The sequence below is a fragment of the Anser anser genome (assembly GCF_964211835.1).
Source record: "Anser anser genome assembly, chromosome: 2".
NCBI classification, from domain to species: domain Eukaryota; kingdom Metazoa; phylum Chordata; class Aves; order Anseriformes; family Anatidae; genus Anser; species Anser anser.
Window position 1 is genome coordinate 86033542 of NC_139721.1, and position 21465 is coordinate 86055006.

Genomic DNA, 21465 nt, shown 5'->3' on the forward strand with positions numbered 1-21465 from the left:
CAGCGTTGGGCAAATTGTTTATCTGTGGTCTCAAAGAGAATATGTGTCCCAAAGAACTGGGAAAGGAACAGAGAAGGATACAAAGAGGATCAGTACATTTGGACTGAGTCCTTAGCGAGGAATGACTAAGATGGGATACCTTTGCCTGGAAGAAGAGACAAAGAGAGGAGATACAATAGGTCTCCATAATATCTAGAACAAAGCAGTGAGGCTGACAGGGAGGAAACCCCCTTCACCAGTGCGAGATGGGGGCCATCAGATGAAGCACATTAACAGCAATGAAAAGGCAGTCATTCTTCACACAATGTGTAAATCCAAAACTGGGAGCTCCTTGCCAAAGGGTGTAGTGCGTATAAGAATCGTTCATGTCTGTAAGATGAGTGAAGGAGTTCATGAACAGCCTGATGAAGACTAGTAACTACAGAGTCACCAACAGTATCTCCACAAACAATTGGAGAGTTGAAGGTATTGATGTGAACTGTTCTTGCTGCAGTCTTGTACTTTTCTGCAGGTACCCACTTTTCACCTTTGCCAGAGGCACAATTCTGGGTTGAAGACACACAGTGCAGCATTGCAGAAAATACTGGTGTGATAACTGATCACGACAGAAGCTCTTCATCACCTGGGAAAGAACTCAGTTATATTGGTCTTGTCCACAAAAGTGACTCCTTTAACTTTGTTGAAAGTCCTTTGGACGGTTTGTTGAGCAGGGATATGATCAAGGAATGATTAAGTTCTAAACAGAAAAATATATTTACTCATTATTATTTTTTTGTGAAAAATATAAACTACATATACATATAAAACAAACATCTGCAGTACTTCACATGGTAATGTACTGGCTGTTTTGTAAATGTGGATCTATTAGCAGTAATATTAGATTGGGAGGTTTAAAATGATAGTGCAGGTCAACATCTAATGGGATGTTGAGAAAAATGTCCAACTAGCAAGTGTTTTGTGAAAGTGTTGCAAATATTCATTCTTGGCGTGAATATCTGTAGGTAGTAGCTCTCATTCTACCTACTGTTTCACTCTAACTGTTTCTGTAGTTTTCTGGTCCATGAAGTTGGGTGAGGATCTTCCTTAAAAAGCTCGCTGAGTCTCCTGAAGGCACCCTGCAAGCCCCTCAGAGGATCCATTAGTGATAAACTTGGCCTACGGGCTGGACACCGATACTATGCATGACTGCAGCCGTACTTACTGTTAGCTCAGGGACTGAGCTTGTGCTGCATCTGCACACCCTGTTTTCCACATTGCCCCTATGGTTCTTTCTCTGCCTCTAGGTGAGAGGGGACCAGCACAATCTTTGGTCAGGCCAGCTTGGGCCTGGGAGGGGACCCGCCCGATCAGGTGCAATGAAACATCCCAAGCAAGCTCATCTACATGCAGCACAAATGTGAGAGTCCTTGAACTGCAGAAGTACCTGCACTCAAGCCCAAACTCAAACATAGTTGCAGAAGACAGATAGATACAAAGCACATATGTTCCCATGTCTTCTCACTGTGATGGTTTTACCTTTTTATGCAAATCGTATGCTATTTTTAGAAAATGAAGTAGGTCATTTAAAATATTTTGCTATCTGTTTCATGAAACTGAAATGACCTTCTAAAGTGGATAAGAATTGAAATCATTATACGTTAATCCGGCAGCCTGAAACGCTGAAAAGCCAAAAGTAAATTAAAGTGAGCTTTTGTTATACCTTCTGCTTCTCTTATGTGGATGAAGTCCTTGTTTACCTTGCAAATTTAAAAACCTTCAGAGTTCTGTGTATGTTTGGATACAGTCTTTATATACAGAATGAATAACCACATAAGTTTAAGCAGAGCAGATATTTATGTACACGTTGAATAGGAATTTAGGCCTGTCAGGAAAGTGCACACAAGGCTTTTGGTTTTTCTGTACTTCTCAGAGTCTTCAGAAGTGTTTTTCTAGTCATCAGTTCTACTTGTCCTTTAAAGAAGCTTAAGGTGAGGCAAGATGAGAGAGAATTTTCTGTTCCAGTATTTCAGAGGATAATGTCAATAAATGTGTTGTAATTAGTAAAACCTTTTCTCCCTGTGACCATGTGAGTAAACAATATTCCCTGGGGATGACACTGTGCTGTTCAGCAGAGGTTGCTCTGTTCCTGTTTTTCTGGTGTCTTCACATTTCAGCAGTGCTGTCCAAGTAAGTTGTTAATCACTAAGCTTATTAAGTATTTCCTTACTTTGTTTCTTGGTGTTGATGTAGAATTACTCTGTTGAAGACAGTATAGTTTTTCAGTATTTTGTAATACAGAAACCAATGTCATTTTCTTTGGGGTGTCAAAATACAGATTTGGAGAGTTAACTTGAGTTATTTTGTTGACAAAAAAAAAAAAAATCCTATAGATATTTAGCCATTGTAACTTATTTGAATTAAGGATTACTATAAAAAAATGCGGTACAGAGCAGTCTAATCGCTCTATGTTTTTCTTGTTGTGAGAACTGAAGCATAAACTGGCAAAGTGCAAGCCAAGAAAAAATTCTCATTTAAGTTATTAGTGCAATGTTTATCTCCTACAATCTTAAAGTACTTCTTCAGCACTATAATATAGGCCATTTAATAGCTCCTGCTTGTCAAATCCAGCTGTATCATCCCACCAGCAGGTAACTGCTTCTAGTTTAACCCTAATTGATGCCAGTAGTAGAGTCCAAGAAGAAAATCGATGAGTGTTTGCGGAATCGGAATATTCACACATAAGCCTAATGAATTCTGGCAGAAAGCATTTGTGAACTTTAAGAACTGTAATAAAGATGCTGAAACCTTGAAACACAGACCAGTTTTGCAGAGAACGTCTTTTCAGTAAAGGTATGTGTTACTGTGGCATTTTTTAAAAAGTACAGTATTTACTTCTTTTGAGTAATTTCTATGCTGATAGAGTAATTCTGTATCATCTGAAAGTTAAAGGGCAATGACACAGATGTTACCTATGTTAAAAGCAATAATTCTGGCTTTTCTGTATAGCAAAACACAGAACCAAAAGTAAGTTCTTCTTTTATATGAGATACAAAGAAGATTGGCTTACTTTATTTACCCTTTTGACATGTTCATTGCAACACTTCATTTGCCATGTCTGGAAGTTACGTAGGCCTAGGCCTGGGTCTGAATTGCCCTTACAACATCACACCTCCTTTGGCACACTGAGTGCAAAATTTTCATGAGCCTGGTAGCAACTATAGCATACTTTTGTTACCCAATGTAGAAAGATTAGATATATCAACTAGAAAATAAGTAAATGTGTAACTTATTCTTTTGTTTTGGAGGAACTTTTTTTTTTTTTTCCTTTTCTTAAGAATCTGTAATTGATCCTATTCAAAACGGGTTGTTCTGTCCTCTATACTTATTCCCATCTCTATAAAATACTGTAATTCAGAGTGGTGTTTTTATGGGCCTCATCACTAAGGCATCTGAACATTGCAATGATTATCCTTGCAGCAGCTCTGTGAGGCAAGAAAGTATTAGTTCCCTTCCATAAGTAGGGGATTGAAGCAAAGACTGAACTACCAGAGTAATTATCAAAATAATATTGAAACCTTAGACACAATAAGGGTAAAATCCTTCTGATTTTATTTTATTTTTCCTTTTTTTTTTTTTTTAATAAATAACAGTCTACAGTCTGATACTGTCTGAATTGATAAGTATGGAGTTCTGTCTACACTGAACAACACAGTAACCGAGCGCCAGGCAGATCTGCCTACCTGGAAATGAAATAAAGGATTACTGATTAAATTTCTCTACATCCAGCCACCGCAGTGCTCTTTAGATTAAATACTTAGCTTCCAAGTCCATTCCTAGTCTTGACATTAATAATGTCAAATTTGTAACTGCAAGGTGAAGTAAGCTCAAGGGAAAAAGGGAAGGGGAGAAAAGGGCAATGCTGTCAATTCCTTGCTAGCTTACCGCATTCATGGATCATCAGAATAGATGACAAAATTATTTGAATAACAGAGAAAACAGGCAACAAAAAGTATTGTGCTGTTAAACTCGTAATACTCCATTTGCTTTTCTGCTTTATGCTTCTTTACTTCTGTTCTTGGAATAGATTTTTAACTTGTTTCTTTGGGGAGCCCAGCTCCAGAAAATGATTCAGAAGGAATGATTTCCTCAGTGTATTAAATAATTCTGACAAGCTGCTCATTTTCTTAATTATCTCCAAGTATCAGTAGTTAAAAATTTGTAAAAAATAATGGTGTAAGTAAATAGCCTTTACTTTTGACTAAGTAAATAGGCATTACTTTTCCTATAGACAAAATAAGATAACAAGAAATATGTACTGAATCTGAACACATTTGGTGTACCTCAGAGATTAAATTTGTTTACACTAAAGGGAAAAAAAATCCTGCTAGCACTCTCCCCAATATCTACAAGATAGAATGCAAGGATTCTTTCATTCTGTGCATTTGTATGGGCTCTATTGTTATGCTTGTTACTGATGGATAGCTGGCATGCTATGAGTTAGATGAATATGCAGAAGTTACTTGCTTCAGTAGTTTATCTCCAGTGTTACTGTCTAGCAACATAGCTCAAACTTCAGGAAAAAAAAAGTAAGTAAAATGGATAAATACAAGTAAAATTACAGAAGGACTTTGCAAAGACATTGAGGTTATAACATGGTCATGTGTTTAAATAGCTGCAGGTCACTTACAGTCTTAATATTCAGGGGTGTTATAAACTATAGGACAGGCTGAACAAGAGCCTAAGACTGTCTACAAAGAAAGATAACAATGGCATTTGTCTAAATGTTGCTAATATCCTACACATTTTGACTTTATTAATGTTAACGCTTTTCAGAAAAATGATCTTCAGAGTCAGGGGTTTAAAAGTAAAATTTCATTTTTTCATGTTAAATTCCATGTTACTTCATGTTATGCCACCACTAATTTTATAACCAGACGGGAAGAGTTGTAAATCTCTACACAAAGAGAATTTTCTTAGTTTACAATACAAACATAAACTAAAGCCCACTTTCATTTTGATCTTTGTCCAAAAATAAATAGGACCTTTCTTTAAAAAAAATACTTCTGAGTCTCTCAAAATAAAAAGATGAATATTATCTTTCTTACCTACTGAAGCCCTGATCATGTTTCAGAATTCTGGCATTTGTGCATTAGCTGATGGCTGGTGAATTTCCATGAGCATTTTTGCTCCAAACTAAAGTAAACCTTTGAAATAAATCTCTTGATCATTCAGACTTACTGCACTTTTGTTCAAATTAAGACACATCTTGGTACAAACTAGATAACTTCTGGATAAAAATAAGCTGAGGATGAACTACATGAATTGCCACTTAGTCCATCCAACCAGACAAGATCTTGTGTGAAGCAAAAATATTTGAGATACATTTTGTGTGGGCGCTGGTTCCTCAGTATCAGCTGGTGCATTCTACAGATCCACTCTTACAGATTCAATTTACTTGGTAACATAGATTTAACTCGTGTCCCCAAGCTAATCAATACAAGATATGGAGAAACTACCCAAGACTGAGTGAGTGCCGCCATGTTTAGTCAGCCTTCTTTCCCTAAACTTTAATTAATTTTTCCAGTTCTTATAGGAAGAGCAGAAGTGACTTATGCAGTCAGGTGTCCAAAACCAAGGAAGAAATTATGCAGAATGGTAGTGTGAAGTATGAGAGGATGATCTCACTTTTGGAGTAGCTCTTTGTGATACTTATATCAAGATTTATATTTATACTACTTACATGGCATAAATATGCCACATTGTTATGCTTGTTATGCATACCTCTCATAGTCTACAACCATTGAAAAGTCTAAGTGCTAGAAAATAAGTCTTTACATAGTTAGCACAAAAGCAGGGCAGAGAGATTATAGAAATAGAAGAAATGAGCTACCAAGGAGTGGAAGCAAAAGAGAGAAATGTCTGAGCAAAAATTTCAATTGCGTATGGCCTGCTGTGTTGTTAATCATCTTTTAAACAAATAACCTCCAAATTATATTCATAGAGTGTAGCGTATCACTATGTGTATATATGTATACGCACAAAAAAACATGTGAGGCCTACAGGAGCATTACAATTACAAAATAATGCCTGAATAAAAGTTGCGTTCTCCCATACAACTTTTTTGTTGTTGTTTTTAACTGTCTTCACTGAAACACATTCAGCCATCACTTGCTCCAGTGTGAAAAAATAAATAAATTATAAAGAACAAGCAGAATGATGACAAATTGAATTTCAGTTGAAGTCACTGAGAGATTTCCATTTACATTAATAGATTTTGAGGTGATCCTAACCTAAGTGATTGATAAGGCAAGGCATGAGATAGGCAATGTAAAGTTAAAAGACTCATGATAGAAATTAAAAACTATTTGTTAATGCATTTGGTTTATGAAATATGGTCTATTTAAATAGATTTTTCACTATCCAGTTAAAATTTTTTAAAGAGGAAAGAAATTGAGAAAATTGTAACTCAAGAATGAATTATTCAAGAGAAAAATTTTGGTATGAAAGAAGGGTTAAAGGAGTGAACAAGAAGTAATTTTCTAAACATTGGTTTAAACTCTTAACAGTGTATTTATTCCTGTAAAGGCCAGTACTTTCTCCTGAATACATGATCATGAAAATATTCACTATAATTTTGTCTAAACTAAAAAAAAATTAATATTTCAAAACATTTTATATATGAAAGAGATGAGAAAGGGTGCGTACATTATTCAATACCTGTTATAGATAAATCTTGTATGTAGAATGCCACCTGAAATTCCATCTGTTTTTTTCCTTCAAGATTCTCATAAAATGCATTTTTTTTTTTAAATACTTGGCTATGTAAAATTCATTTGCCCTTTCTTTTGGAAACATTTGCTAGCTGTTTTGCAACATCCATTAGTAATGTATATGATTTACATGTTTAATTTTTTTTTTTTAATCCTCCCTGTCTCACCAAGAAAAGAATGATTCTAAAATGGGCATATGGAAAACAAGTGGATGTATGCTTGTGTTTAAAACCAGCAGCTGGGGGAGCTTCATTTGATTATTTACTTTTGCACTGATAAATAATCCAGATTTTCTTCTCATACGTGCTCTGATTCCTATGTCTTGACCTTTAGTGTTTTCATCCTTAAACCTTCATTGAACTGACCCAGTTTCATATGGAGGGAGGTCAGCTTTGCTTTAGTGGTGTTTTCTGTCGAGATCATCAGCTGCTCTTCTTCAGCATCAGCTGGAGTTACTGGGATCGACCATTTCTTAGGTGTTCCTAGTTTATAAAGTGAGATGATTCTGATTCACTTCCATGATCTGTGTTTGAGGTTCTGTGGCTTAAATGATAAACAAATGTAATGCTCATCTGCAGCTGCTGTTGTGCTGCAAGACAGCTAAAAGATAGAGTGTTGCCATTAAACTCACTACATTGACTGAATGCTGTTTACAAATTGTACTGTTGAGTTACTTTCTACCCTTTTATTTCTTTGTCTGGGTTTCCTTTCCTCTAAGTAGGTATGATAATGCCCTGAGTAAATTAATGTAGAGTTATCATCTGCAGCTCTTCTACGAACATGGTTTTGTAGAATCAGCGTATCATTAACTTTCCAGTTTCAAAGTCTGTAATACCTCCAGGACAGGCATAGAGTTGTTACTCAAATCCTATATACACCCCACAGCGCTGATATGTGTTGCTAATTTGCTATTGCCGTGACTAGATTATTGCTTTGCTTGTTCACAGGGAAAGTACTTTTTATTCTTTTCACAGCAGGCAGTACTGCTCAGCAAGGGAATGTAGGAGTTTTCATGGACCAAGTAGAGAAAGGGCTGGTATCTGCTGCCCTGGTGTGGCATGGCACGTTTCCTTCTCCTGTGGGAGAAAGGTAGCTGTAGCAGAAGTGTCAGTCCACAAAACTTAGTAATGCTGGGAGTACAAAGGTTTATTTGCACTTTTGGGAAGTCATCTGGCAGTACCTTACAACCTTCCCTCAGTGGTTCTGGTGTGTCTGTGTGGTTGTGCTGAGGAGGGGTGTGTGTTAGAGCATTGCATTGCAGTGACGGGGAGAAGTATCCTCCAGCTGAGATGGGTAACTGCGTCTTTGTAACCTGTCTGTAGATAGGCATGCATCTTTTTCTTATTTGTGCTTTGTACAGTCCAGCCTGGCTGGAACACCTACTCATCTGCTGATCAACATTTATCTTTAGTTTACTATCTCTGCTTTACCAGGTCAGAGTTTTTTCTAAAAAAGAAAAATCCCAAGGAATGCCATATTCCATGGTCAGATCCACAGGGCTGTTAATAATCGAGTCACATCAGTCCCAACATTTTCACCTGAGGTCCATAGTATTAGCACAGCTGACTACAAAATAGACGCTACAGGAAGTCAGAAGGGCTACACCACTACTAGCTGCAGCTGGTGTATCAAATTTAAAAGAAAGTAAATTACTGTTTCTCCAGGTACCAGCTGTTCCAGTAATGAAAACCTCAATATGTCGAAGTATTGGTTAAAACAAACTAATCTTATTTTTATCTTATGGGAGATCAGCGTCATAAAGCCTTATTAATTATGACGGCTAACATCAGTCTAAGTGGGTCATTAAGTTAATGAACAAATTAGCAAAGAAATCTTGATGCATTTATGAATTTCAAAATCTTTAGCAGGGGTGTGTCACTGTTTCTGTCCTTTTTAAAATATATATATATATTTATAGCAAATTTAGTATTCAATTGAATTCTTAAAAAAAAAAAAAAAGTCATCCTGAAAAGATTGTAAGTGTGCTGGGAAACATTCATGATTTCATTGCAAGAAATTTCATTCTGTGACAGGTGTTTAGCATCCCACAACACCAATTCATGCTTTGTGTAAATATATCATTAAAATGAAAAATATGCACTTTTAGGGCACACGTATAGTAAATCAAAAGCTTGTTTTTGCTTAAATATTTTCCTTTGTCTGTTCTGGATGATTTTTCAAGCATATTTTGCAGCACTCAAAACAATGCCAGCTGGATGCCAGCGAGGGATGAATCTATTCTGAAAGCTTAAAAAGGTCCACTATAAGTGAATGCCTTATTCTTTTCATACCCCTAAGCCAGTCTCTCAAAAGACCTAGTTTTAGAGTAAAAGATGTAGCTCTAAATTGGATCTCGTAGCAGCTCAACAAGGATAGCTGTTTCCCTGTGCAAGTGTGGAAGGTGAGAGTAGGAATGGGAAGCTCTGCACAAAGCCTTTTTCTTTTCCTGTTCTTATTGAGTCAAACTCCCCATTGTTCTTTTAATGGAACAAGCTCTATGGGACTGGTGGCTGGTACAAATAGACATGCCCTGCTGTGGATATGGGTTTTGGCAGTTACTTGTTATCCCCTATACATAAATAAAGTGCAACACTACAGAGCACAGCCTTGCATGTCTTCCCACAGGTGGCTTGCACACTGTGTTTGCAGAGGCTGTATATGCTATGTTCATATATTCACATGCTGTGTTCTTCATATTCACGTGCTCTGATCATTGTCCAGAAAGTAGAACTTGTCTTCTGAGTGAGACTGCAAAATATACCTTGTCCTAGTGCTCTGTTTGCATAACGCAATATCTGCATAGTGAGACCACTCTCATAAGGCAGTTTTCACTGCACTGAATCTATACAATACATGGCTGTGGAAGATAAATCACCTTCAGATATCCTTGAAAGAAATGAGATTTTGTAATAACTCATTTTACACTGAAAATAAGTATTTTAATAATAATTATTATTTTTCTAGAATTAGAAACACTATCTTTCTACAGATTCAGTAGTTTTTATATCTAAAGTAAAGTACTCTCTTTAAAAAGATGATTAACAAAAATAACTCCTGTTTTGTGGCTTGCTCATTTTTGACAAATTCATTAGTCAATAAGTGTAATTACCTGTTCATTCTTTGATTTGGTTTAAGCAAAAGCACTCTGTTTGTACCTTATGTTCCTGAATGAATTGGATTCCTGAAGTAATTGATTTATTGTCCTATGTAAATTAGACTGCATTATCCTTTATTGTTAAATCCAGTTCAATTTATGGTGCAAATATTGCTAGAATAAGAGCTTCATTAACAAACAGATGCTAATTAGTTTAGGATTAACTGATCTAATTCTGGATAGATAGCATTGTTCTGTGATCTTACTAATGAACTTGTAGTTTCCATAAGTATGCCTTTCATGTATAGTTAAAATTCATCGACTTTCGCTGGATTATGTTTCTTAAAGTGACTTATTCACAGCAGAGATTCTGTGTTATTCAGTGAATGAAAATATTTTTTGTCATAACAAAATAGAAATGTCGTCTTTATCATTAGTCATAAGTGTTTACACTGTCTTTTTAGAGAGGGACAAACATGTTTCTCTATCCTGGTTTCTAAATTTGGAGCAAGTGTCATAAGATGATGAACTTGACAATTATGTTGCAAATCCATGAAAACATACAGACAGACTGCAAAGGAAATAGATGATGTTTGATGCCTAGGAGGTCTACAGCCAATAAATTTATTATTATTTAAAATCCAAGCCTGTTCTTACATTCAAAAAGGGCATGTGCAAATTATCTGTCATGCCAAAAGAATATGTTTTAGGGAAATTGCTAAAAAATGCTTCCTTTTTTGAAAATTACTTCCTTGATTATGATCATCAGCTACTGTGAATCCAGGTGAATTTAGCTGTCAATAGCTGCAACATTTATCAGTGAATGGAGCCTTACTTCTGTGAACATTAATAAATAGATAAAACCCCTGTCACATAATAAGTAATGCCTGCACCAGTAGAAGGATTTCACAGTAATTTGTCTAATTGAAGGCTTATTTTTAAAACTGCAAAAAACATTATTTGGTTGAGTTTAGCCCACCTCTTGAATCTTGAAGTAATCAGAGTATTATTTGAGATTCTGGAAAATCATATATATATATATGTGTATATATGTATATATATACATATATACATACATATGTATGTGGTGAATGATTTCCATGCAAGAAAAAATTTTTCTTGTTTACATTTTGACATCTTTGCTTTGTTAAAACTTAAAAGTGGAAAGAAAACTTACCTAAGTATGTGAATTGAAATGAAAGAAATGTTTACTCTCACTCTGCAGGAGAGTACCCTGCTGGTACTGTGTGGGAGAGTACTCTGCTAGTACTCACAAGGCCCTAATTGTTATTGAATTATATTGGAGACAATGGGAGTTTTGCCATTGACTTCCTCAAGGCCCAGATTTAACCTTTATAGACACATTTATGTTTCTCTGGAGCCTGGAGAGATTTTGCTCTTGTAAATTATTTTCCCCAGGACTTCTGTGAGAACCATGTGCGGAAGGATTAGAAACAAATTAACACCTCTGTTATTTCACTGAGCAGCTCTATCAGAAAAGAGATGGAATGGAAACCCACCCAGACACAGCTCCTCTAACCTGCTGCCTCCTTTTTCCCTCTTCAAAGTCTCTGCAGCAATAATCTCGTTGCCCTCTCTCTCTGGGGTAAGATGACTCTGTGTGTGCTTCACCTCCTTCCCCACGCAGCAACAGCAGAGGTGGCTATTGTTTCATCTCATCAGTATAAAACATAAGTAGGGCCACAGTTACAGATAACTGATATGTTACCATAGCCATGCAATCATTTCTGTTCCAAACTACACAGCTCTTTAATTTCTTTAGTTCAGAATACTGGACTGTATACTCCACTGATTGATTCTTATGAATATTTTTCTTTATCCATTAAAAAATGAGTAAATCTTGCAAGTAAATGCTATATCTAGAAGACAACCACTTGTAAACTCAACACATTTTTTTATCTAATTGCAATGGGACAATCCAGTAGAAACAGTCCACATTCAGATTTATGATTAAATTGCTCCATTTGAGCAGAAATGATTTAGGCTTGAGCTGTAGAAGATATTTTTCTTTTGCTTGTTGGTACAGAGGTGTGAAATTTTTATTAAAAAGAAGGCATAGCAATATTACAATATTCTTACACAGTGCAGTTAATGATATGTGAAATACAAATGTACCAGTAGCTTACGACACATACAGGATTTCTGTGGTTTGATTAATTCTGCATAGAGCTGTATAAACACTGCTTGTTTTAAATAATCCAAGCTTGAAGAACAAATTCTGTCTGATACTTTACCTATGCCTTAAGAACCTACTTTTATCCGATCCAGAGATTGATTAATGAAAATACTAAGAGAGAAATTTTCTTATGTTTGCAAAACTTCCAACAATTTTTCAGTTAAGTCAAGCTAGATGAAAATGCAAACTATGCGGTATGTCACTTTTCTGTAATATACTGATTTACTTGTTCTATTTATTATACTCTCTAACTTACTATGCTTTAATATCATCAATACCACCTCATATACGTCTATTGAAATGACTGGTTCTTGGAGGACTAAATTTTATCCTATAAGTATAGTTAGGTAAAGAATAGCAGATTTGACCCCATTCTTATTATTTCTAATACTCCAAAACTGGAAATAAAACTCATATGTCTGACAGCTATAGCCATAATTTTTTTTCTGATTCTAAGGAAGCTTGAAGTTAATACGTTTTATTTTTATTTTTTTCCAAGGAGGCCTTCTCCCTCTTCTGGAATACCTCTACTTCCACCACTGATTTTAGTCATTGTTCTGCATAGGAAATGGTGTGAGGCTGAAGTGCTGACACCATGGTGCAGGAGATGGTGTGCACATAGGCCAGCAAAACACGTACTTCTTAAGCACTTTCATTCCTTCCTCCAGAATCACTACATCAAATCAGCTACTTCAAAACTGTGTTTCTGTTCCTCTTTCTGTAGCATCTCTTCATTAATTGCATTCTCTTTTATCTTTGTTGAACATACTTACTACATTCAGGCCACAAAATTTCATAAATTGCTACTCTGCTTTTCACTAATCTCTTCCAATACTGTATTTACTAGATTTTTTGTTGGTCCCAGAGACAAAGAATGCAAGTTGATTAGACTAGAAACCAGCTTCAGCCAGTAGTTCAAAAAAAAAAAAAAAAGTAGATTATTTATAAAAAGTATTTATAAAAAGTACATATTATTTAGATTAGATTGAATTATACCTAGACCTCAGAGTTGCAGGAAGTTTGATTCAAGCACTGTAGCAAATGCACACCATGATACAGTTTCATGCCCAAATAACATTCAACCTGAAACCATTTTGAATGTTTCAGCAACATAAAAGAACATGTTGAAAAAGTACAACACAACCTTCTCTTACGCTTCTGAAACCTAAGGAAATTCAACAGTCACTGTGTGAAAATGTGATTTCATTAATAGAGTTTTTTAATTTTTTTTTTTTTTTTTTTTTCCTGAGGAACTTTTGCAGCTAGAACTTGATTGTGCATTCTTAGAATTGAGACATCTGTGCACTGGGTACAGAGAAGTCTTACAGCTTCTCTGCTGTACCATCCATTGCTGTATCTCTTACACATTAAGCATTATTGATTCATGACTGCTAGATTACTTTGCACTTTATTTTATGTTATAGTGTGTTTGCTTGTCTGCATTTTTTGGGCCAAGGTAAAATTAAGACAAGGAGATTAAAAATTCAGAAGATATTCTGTTCCACTCATAAAATTCTATGCCTTTAAATGTCTGAAAATTATCCCTCTAATATATGTATATTTTTACCTCTATTATAAAATCTAAGATGATTTTTTTTTTCCTATTCAGAAAAAAGAAGTGGTCACATAGCTTATGATAGTGTGCCTTGTCACAGTGATAGACAGACTAAGGCAGATTCTTTTTACTCTGTCATTCCCCACCTGCTCTAAAGTGTCATTATCAAACAAAAAGAGACACCTTAACTGACAGTGCGTTACAACAAGTGTAATTTGCAGAACGCTTTTTTTTTATTTAACATAGCATTAAATTTAAATACATGAGGAAGAGAGTTTTTATATTCATTTGCAATACAGTCAGTGAAGAAAAAAAAAATAAATCAAAAAATGTTTTAAGATCAAAAAGAAGAAAGCTTAATCAGCACCAACAGAATTTAATAGGCCTTTTCTCTAGACCTCCCCCCACCCATGATCAGCTTGGAACTGAAGAGCATACTGAAATAAATAAAAAATGAAACAGCAGAAGATTTATTTGCTACTTAAAGTTCCAATCAATGTCAAATTAAGCATAAGCTTGTATAATCGGTTTAGAATCTTTGACCTCTCCAAATGCAATGGACTTAAACTGATACTCTTTTGGCATATGTTTCCAAGAATGTCTTTATCTGACAAGGAAGAGACCCTACAGCTCTAGTCTTTCTTTTTGTTTTCAAACTACAGGAACCATTTATTTTTGGTTGATGACAGAGCTTCTGTTGAGGACACTTGCAGTTTGTGTATTTTTCATCAGTGATTCTTATTAATTATTATTATTATCTTTTGGGTATGCACACAAGAAAGATTTCAGGATAGGTGGACCACTGGGTAGTGCAACAGGAGTCTATAGGGTGATCTGTGTCCTTCCATGTCTCCGTGTCTGCATGTCATAAAACTGTGGCTGCCTAAAGTAGTGTAAACCGAATTCAGGGAGTCTTATCGATGATGTGCTTCTGAGCACTAAGTTATGCCTTTGACTTTCAGGAGGAGCGGCGTCTGGACATTTTGCTGAGTCAGGGAGACAGAGTCAGGTTAGAGATTCTCTTTGTGCATGTCCAGGAGCACAATATCTTTGGAACAGCTATGGCTATGTAAGTCAGCTAACCTGTAACCTCAGTTTTCTGTTTTGGGGACTGCTTAACAGTAGGAGATAATTGGCTTCATGACTACTATGGTTATAAGTGTTTATGGGTACTTGGTTGAAGACAGATTTCTCCTCCAAGGTCCAGTTGTGGTATGGAAGTGAATATTACTCCCCAGCTCCTCTTCACTGTCCCTTGTACAGGTCACTGCCTTCTCAAAAGAGCAATTCCAGGAGGAAATTTGTTTTTCGCAATTAATTTCAGAAGAGCCAAGCTAACAAAGGCCAGCTGTTAAACTGCTTTACCTAGATGGGACATTACGATGGAGATAAGTTCAAAGGAATTGAGTTGCCTCCAGCCATTTGGGGCAGAGAAGTGAACGCTACCTCAGGAAGGAGCTGGAGGGTGCTCAGAGCCGTGATCCCCTCCTGCAGCAGTTGTCGTTCCCAGCCCGCCTCTTTGTGGTGGTGGCTGTCCACAGGCAGATGTTGTCCTGTCTGCCACTTCAGAAGCAGAGTGGCACATGACACGCTATCTTCCCTGTGACATATCCATAGCTAATCCTACAGCCTACACAAAGGTATTCCCACTGGCATCAGTAGGGCAGTTCCTGTGAGGGAAAAAATGGCCCTGGAATTGAGCAACTGTAGCTATAGCTTCCATGGGAAATTAAATCTCAAGAAAAACATTGTCCATAATGCCATGACCCATTATTAGATGGTATGAGAAATCTCATAGATCGATCCTCTTGGATTTGGTATTCAAGCATATGTCCCCTGTGGCTAATGGTATTTTCAGTGTAAAGCCTAGGTAGTTAACATATAAAAAATAAGGAAAATAAACCATATTATTTCGTACCCTGTAGCTTAAGACATCATATAGTACAATTCTACAGAACATGGTTTACCTTCACACAACCTTGGAAGAAGATAGATCTTGGCATTTCACTTCGCAAGCACAAACACCTTATTTTACACCAAAAATATCTAACCTTGCCAACAGCTTAATTTCAGTGGCACTTTGCAATAGAACATTCCTCTTTGTTCTTAACTTCAGCAGCAGTTATCTGGAGATCTTCACAGAAACAGTCCTGATAAATACAGTCAGGCAGTCCATAGAAATTATAAACTCTCTGCTAATAGGTGTCTTAGAAATTATATTGCAGATGTAGCATGTTTTATATGTTTTATCATAAGTCACTAGGATCTTTTTTATTATATTTATTCTTACAGCATAATTCATATTTTCCTGCACTGATCTTTTATATATGTTATGGAAGGGATACAGCAGGGAACATAATGCAAAATAATATATTCTGGTCAGTATGTGGCATCCAGAGAGATGCAGATCTTGCTATTCTTACAGTGATTTGTATTTCAAAAGGGAAATGCTACAATCATATATTCTACCTAAAAAGAGCACCACACCTTTGTACTTGCTGTTTTAATAAATTAATTACAGCAACACCATTGGGTGTTTTGCAGATATTGTACAATTAAATAGCAAGAATGTGGAATTTTATTGTAATATTTTCTTTCCTTCATTCAGTTTTCAGAATTAAAAAGTATTGCCTTGTAAAGGAATACTAGTACGTGCTGCTTAAAGCTGTGATGATTTTTCCTCAGTCCCTTGGTTATGGCAGCTTCCCTTTTCTCATTTCTCAGTTTCAGCCATCAACATTATTCTCCCACATAGCCACCAGGATTCCAGCCAGACACTGGTACAGAGGAGGCACCAGTGCTTTCACAGGTATAAAATCAAACCAGCTCCACTGGTGCCGGCTGAAATGCATTCATTTATGAAAAGCAGTGTCTTGCACAGATTCCTTTGAACCAGAAGGTAGTTTACCATGAATTTTAAGCACATGATAGTAAAAAGTAAGGAAAAAACACATCTGTACATAGGGGTACATGGCACAGCCTTGCCTTTCCAACCTGATGCGTTGAGGTCTTTTGACCTCAGGGTTTCAGAAACAATCCCCCTTCTCTTTTTCTGTTATTTAAAAAAATATATATTTAAAAATTAATTAAAAAGAAATTATAAAAATGTAATGAGATGGAGAAAGCATTTTCCACTGAGCTGCCACCACTAGCTGCATACTTCATTGTAGCTGGTATTACTTCAGCAAGATATATAAAAATGCATTTGAGAAATGAGAAGTTGAAATTTGTTATATTTCTGCAAGTGCTGTCTTTTGTTACTGTCTAATGGCCAATACTGGAATCTGTTATTTGAAACTGTGATTGTGTGGCTACTGTACTGTGGTAATATCTAGAGGCTTCAATGGATCTGTGGTCTCATCAGCTGTTCCCATGTTCAGCAGAACAGCAGGGCTTTGAAAAATATCCCACATTCCCAAGCAGGAGCAAAAGTGGGTGAGCACCACAGCAGAGTGCTGCAGAAAGCCTCTGGGTCCGCATCTCAACATGACTGTACCTGCACCCAAAAGCTGGCAGTCTGAAATTCACAAGGCAGGTGTGACAATATGGAAATTTCTGATGAGAACTGTTGCTAAAAATTTAGAAAAAAATATTGTATCTGATACCTAACACAGTTCTTATGACAAGATCTCTACTGAAGACGTCTAATTCATAAAATAATATTCTGTTGAGTTAGTTTACATAATTAAGTGAATAAGTGAAGTGATTCTGGCAGGAATACAAAGCAAAAAACAAACAAACAAAATCTTTTACTCTAGTGTGTACTGTGTCTCTATTAGCAGTCTGTACTTGTCCAAGTGAAGTCTCAGAAACTGAAGTTTAAAAGAGAGTGGGAAGCACAACTCTTGCTTATGAATTGTACCTGCACAGAGAGTAATGTACAATGCTGCTCTTAATAGACTTTGTAAAAGAACACCTGCTGATTAGTCTGGCAGTACTGAATAGTTCAAAAAGTATTTTCACATACTTTAGAAAATACTATTAAATAAATACTACTAAACTTCTAAAGCTTAAGAGAGATCAGGACACAATATTTCTGTGTGCATCAACTCTGGCTGAAGTGATAATGCAAAAATTAGAATTCATCAAAAATATATGAAACTTGTAACTCACCTGTATAATTACTTGTATAATCAAGTTATAAGGAAATGTTGTTGATAGATTCTTATTCTTTTAATATTCTACTAGTGGAAGTTTATTTTTACATTTAGCAACTTTTTTTTTAATTTTATTTTTTTGTCCTGTCTATGTGCAGTTATTTAGGAATTTATTTGGAAAGAAAAAAATAATTATTTTGGAATGTGCTTTTGCAAGTGTTATTTTTTAATTCAGGGTAATGCAACAAAAATATTTTTCTGGAGGAGAATAGAAAAATAAAAATACATAGCCCCTCAAGTCAGTTACGCTCAGATGAGGATTCATTGAACTGACCAGGTCAGGTACTGTTTTTATTCCTCACTAATGACTTATTTGCCATCAATATTACTAACTGGCAACCACTCTCATTATTGGAAAAGTCTGGTCTGACTTAGTATGTTTAAACTAAATCCCTGTGACAGAAGGAGATACTGTTTTTATTTAATTGGATAATCAGTGATTTAATTTAAATAAAACTCAGCTTTATTTGCCAAGCAAATCATTAAGGAAAAAAAAAAAGTAGAAAACCTTCTTATTTAGTTCTTCTTGAGCAAGAAAGTATTCTAATCTAAATTGAACAGTATACTGAAGGTACTTCCAAATGTAGAACTATGCTGTTTATTGTCATTTCTATAAAAAAGTTAGAAAGAAAAGAATGCCAATTCTTGGAAGTAGATACTTTGCAAACATAGGAAAAGAAGCTATGTATAGCTTGCTAGCTCAAATATATATATATTTATATTTATTTATTATATTTATATATCATAAATTTATATATATATATTACTTATTATATTTATATATATTTATATAATACATGTATATATATAGTTTTGGTTTATTATGTATCTATATATATATCCTTTAATTGAAGTATTTAATTATTGTTTTATATTGTCATAGGACTAAGGAAGCCTATTCATGAATGGGCATCTCTTCTAAAAGTCCTATACAAAACTACTACAGAGATACCCTTCTTATTGAAGATAGTATTCAGTCTTATAAGGAAATACAACCATCTTTTCCAAATGACTTCTATAAACCATTATTATTTTCCTTTTTTATTCATCTTTCTTTAACCCCATCATTTTAGTTGCTATTTCTTTCGATATACCTATTTTGTAGTAGTGTCCTAACTCCTCTTGACATGAGCTTTAGTCTGTGATCTTGCCTGATTAATGCACATAAACCGAGTATTCAGAAGGTGCCTTTAGTCATCCAAAATTTTGTATCAAGAAACACTTACATGGAGTATTTCATGAGCAGATTTTGCCTTGTCTCTAAATGTTCTCTGGAAGGTGTGTCGGTGTGTGCATGTGGTGGAGACAGGAGGAAAGAAAAAATATTTGATTTGATTAGCAGCAATTGCATTGTTGTTGTTTTCGTTAGTTGATTTCCTGAATTAAAGTTTATGACCCCACCACCTTGTATCTTGGGAAATTTTTTTTTAATGGGAACTAAAAATTGCATTTGTATAAAAGCCATAAATGAGAATCTAATGATCAGTTTTTAAATGAAACTATGCAGTCTGTGTGGATCATAGAATGCTTACCAATAGAAAATACGTGTTATATAAGTATATTACGAATCTTTATAAATAAGCGTCTCTGAAAAGAGGAATGTTTGAAATAGAATCTTCTTAGGTGGTTGGTATCAAAGGTTCCTCTAGGCTCGTTTACACCCTTCCTTCCCGTAGAGGCCATCGATGTTTCACCACACAGACTTTTGCAGTAAGGTATTGCCATAGTATCTCTGCTTGAATCTGCTTTTTCCATACATCAGTGATGGTTTTTCCTTTTCTCAGTTCAGGCTGTCATTCCTTGTTTGCAGTCTTAGGCAATACAGAGGCTGAGACTGTTTTTTTTGTTTGTTTTTTTACTTCTTGAATAGCTTTCACTGAACATGTTATACAATAAAGAGAGGGGAAGACCTGGTAGTTACAGAGCTACAGAGCAAATGGAAATACTTAGAAGTAGATACAGGCAAAGTAAATAATGTAAATAATGGAATAAGGTCCTAAAACATGCTGCGTAATGAAAACTACTGTATAGGTATAGGATTTTTCACTAGTACAATTGTGTGTGAAGAGAAGGGTTAATATCATGGAACATTCAGCAATGTTTTGTAGTCCAGCTATGGAATGCAATATAGCATTTAAATTGATCTACTAGCAATAAATAAAGTGAAGAATGATTTTTGTAAGCCTGTGAAATTGGCAATGGAATAAAACTTAGAATCTCAGAGTATATCACCATGTGAATATATCAATTCGGGGATGTTCAACATTTCTTGAATTTTAAAACTTTTTTATTTCCTCCTCTTTTCATTCTCTACCTTTTATTTTTTTTTATTTTATTGGTTGTTTACAGAGTGGAAATTCAGAAAGTGAATGAGACCATTTGTGATACAACTTTTAAATATCCGTATTGCTGTCAAATTAATATCACAGCAATTTCAAGTGAATGCCATAGCCTTTGTTCTTATATATCCTGTATAGTGGTTATTTAATTTTAAGTCTAGAATATTTTACAATTTAAATATTTGGTTGGGTTGGTTGGTTGTTGTGTTGTTTTTTCTTCTGCTTTCTTTAATGTCTTCAACGGTTTGATTTTGAAAATATCCTAATAAAACATTGTGAGTTTTTTTTTTAAATCCTACCTCTTTTTTTTTTTTTTCTTAGAATTTTAGAAGAATTAGACTTCCTGCAGAATTAATTCTAGATGTACCTTGTAAACACTTATAAGAGTTTACCAAATCAGATAAATGGGTTTTGTTTTTAAAAATGGAAGTAAGGAAGGAGAGGAAGTGCTATGGCCTGCCATAACATTTATTGCTAAAATACAAATAACCATACCACTTTCTGGGAATTAGACATAACTGCCTGAAGATTTACACAATGTTTTTCACACTAGTCTCCATCTTATTATTCATACTTGATTTTTTTTATCAGTCATTCCTTTGCCAAATGTGTTACTGTTTGCACACATTAGCAAGAATTATAGATCATGTATCTTTATCTGCCATCACAGAAAAATATCCATGATTTTCTGCATTAACAGTTCGCCGCAACAAATCATAAATTTTACACTTGAGGCAGATTTGCCCAAAGATCTGACACTAAAAATTGTCTCTGTGTTACTTAGGTAGAGAATATAACAGAACAGATCTGAGCAATGCTAGAAATGAATCCTTTGCATTTTCAAACCTTTGTGGCATTTTTAACGTCTAGGATTTACAGAAAAAAAAATACAATCATTTGTACCACAATGTTACAGTAAATTCAAGTAATTCTGAAAAGTAAATGGGGGGGGGGAGGGGGCACAGATAAAATTTGAGCACTTGTTTTCTTGTCCTGCAGTTTTACTTGAATAGCAAAGAGTGGGAATTAGAAAATACAACCAATATGCAAAAGTACAAGCAACAAGGAAAAATGGGGTACCAGAACAAAACTACTGCTGCACACAGTGTCAGAAAAAGTAGTCTCTTGCAAATCTTCTGTCTGATTTTCAACACACAAAAAAAGTACCTTTTCTTCCAGAGCTGCTTGTAGCACATAAATCCAAGACACACTAGCAGGCACTTATTCTTTAGCCTAAACTGTTTTCTTGAAAGTTTAAAGCATTCAAAGTCAAGACTACTTTCTAGTGCTGTGCAAGTCCAACCAATGCTAGTTCTTCTCTGTCCTTTCATCTGAATGTCAATATTGCATGCCTTTTTATTGCTGGAGAATTTA

The 21465-nt window shown here is 35.3% G+C and overlaps 1 protein-coding gene across 25 annotated transcripts in view; it reads left to right on the plus strand.

Annotated features, from left to right (window-relative positions):
- Positions 1-21465, plus strand: part of CDH12 (cadherin 12) — a 568098-nt gene that overhangs the window by 417132 nt on the left and 129501 nt on the right. The window contains exon 2 of one of the 25 annotated variants that reach the window (XM_083824864.1): positions 14558-14664. The exons of 23 other annotated variants lie outside the window; for them this stretch is intronic. The gene's annotated coding sequence lies outside the window, so the exon portion shown is untranslated. Of the gene's footprint in view, positions 1-14557; positions 14665-16382; positions 16405-21465 lie in introns of those variants that run through there. One more of the 25 variants, XM_083824866.1, reaches the window with a different exon arrangement.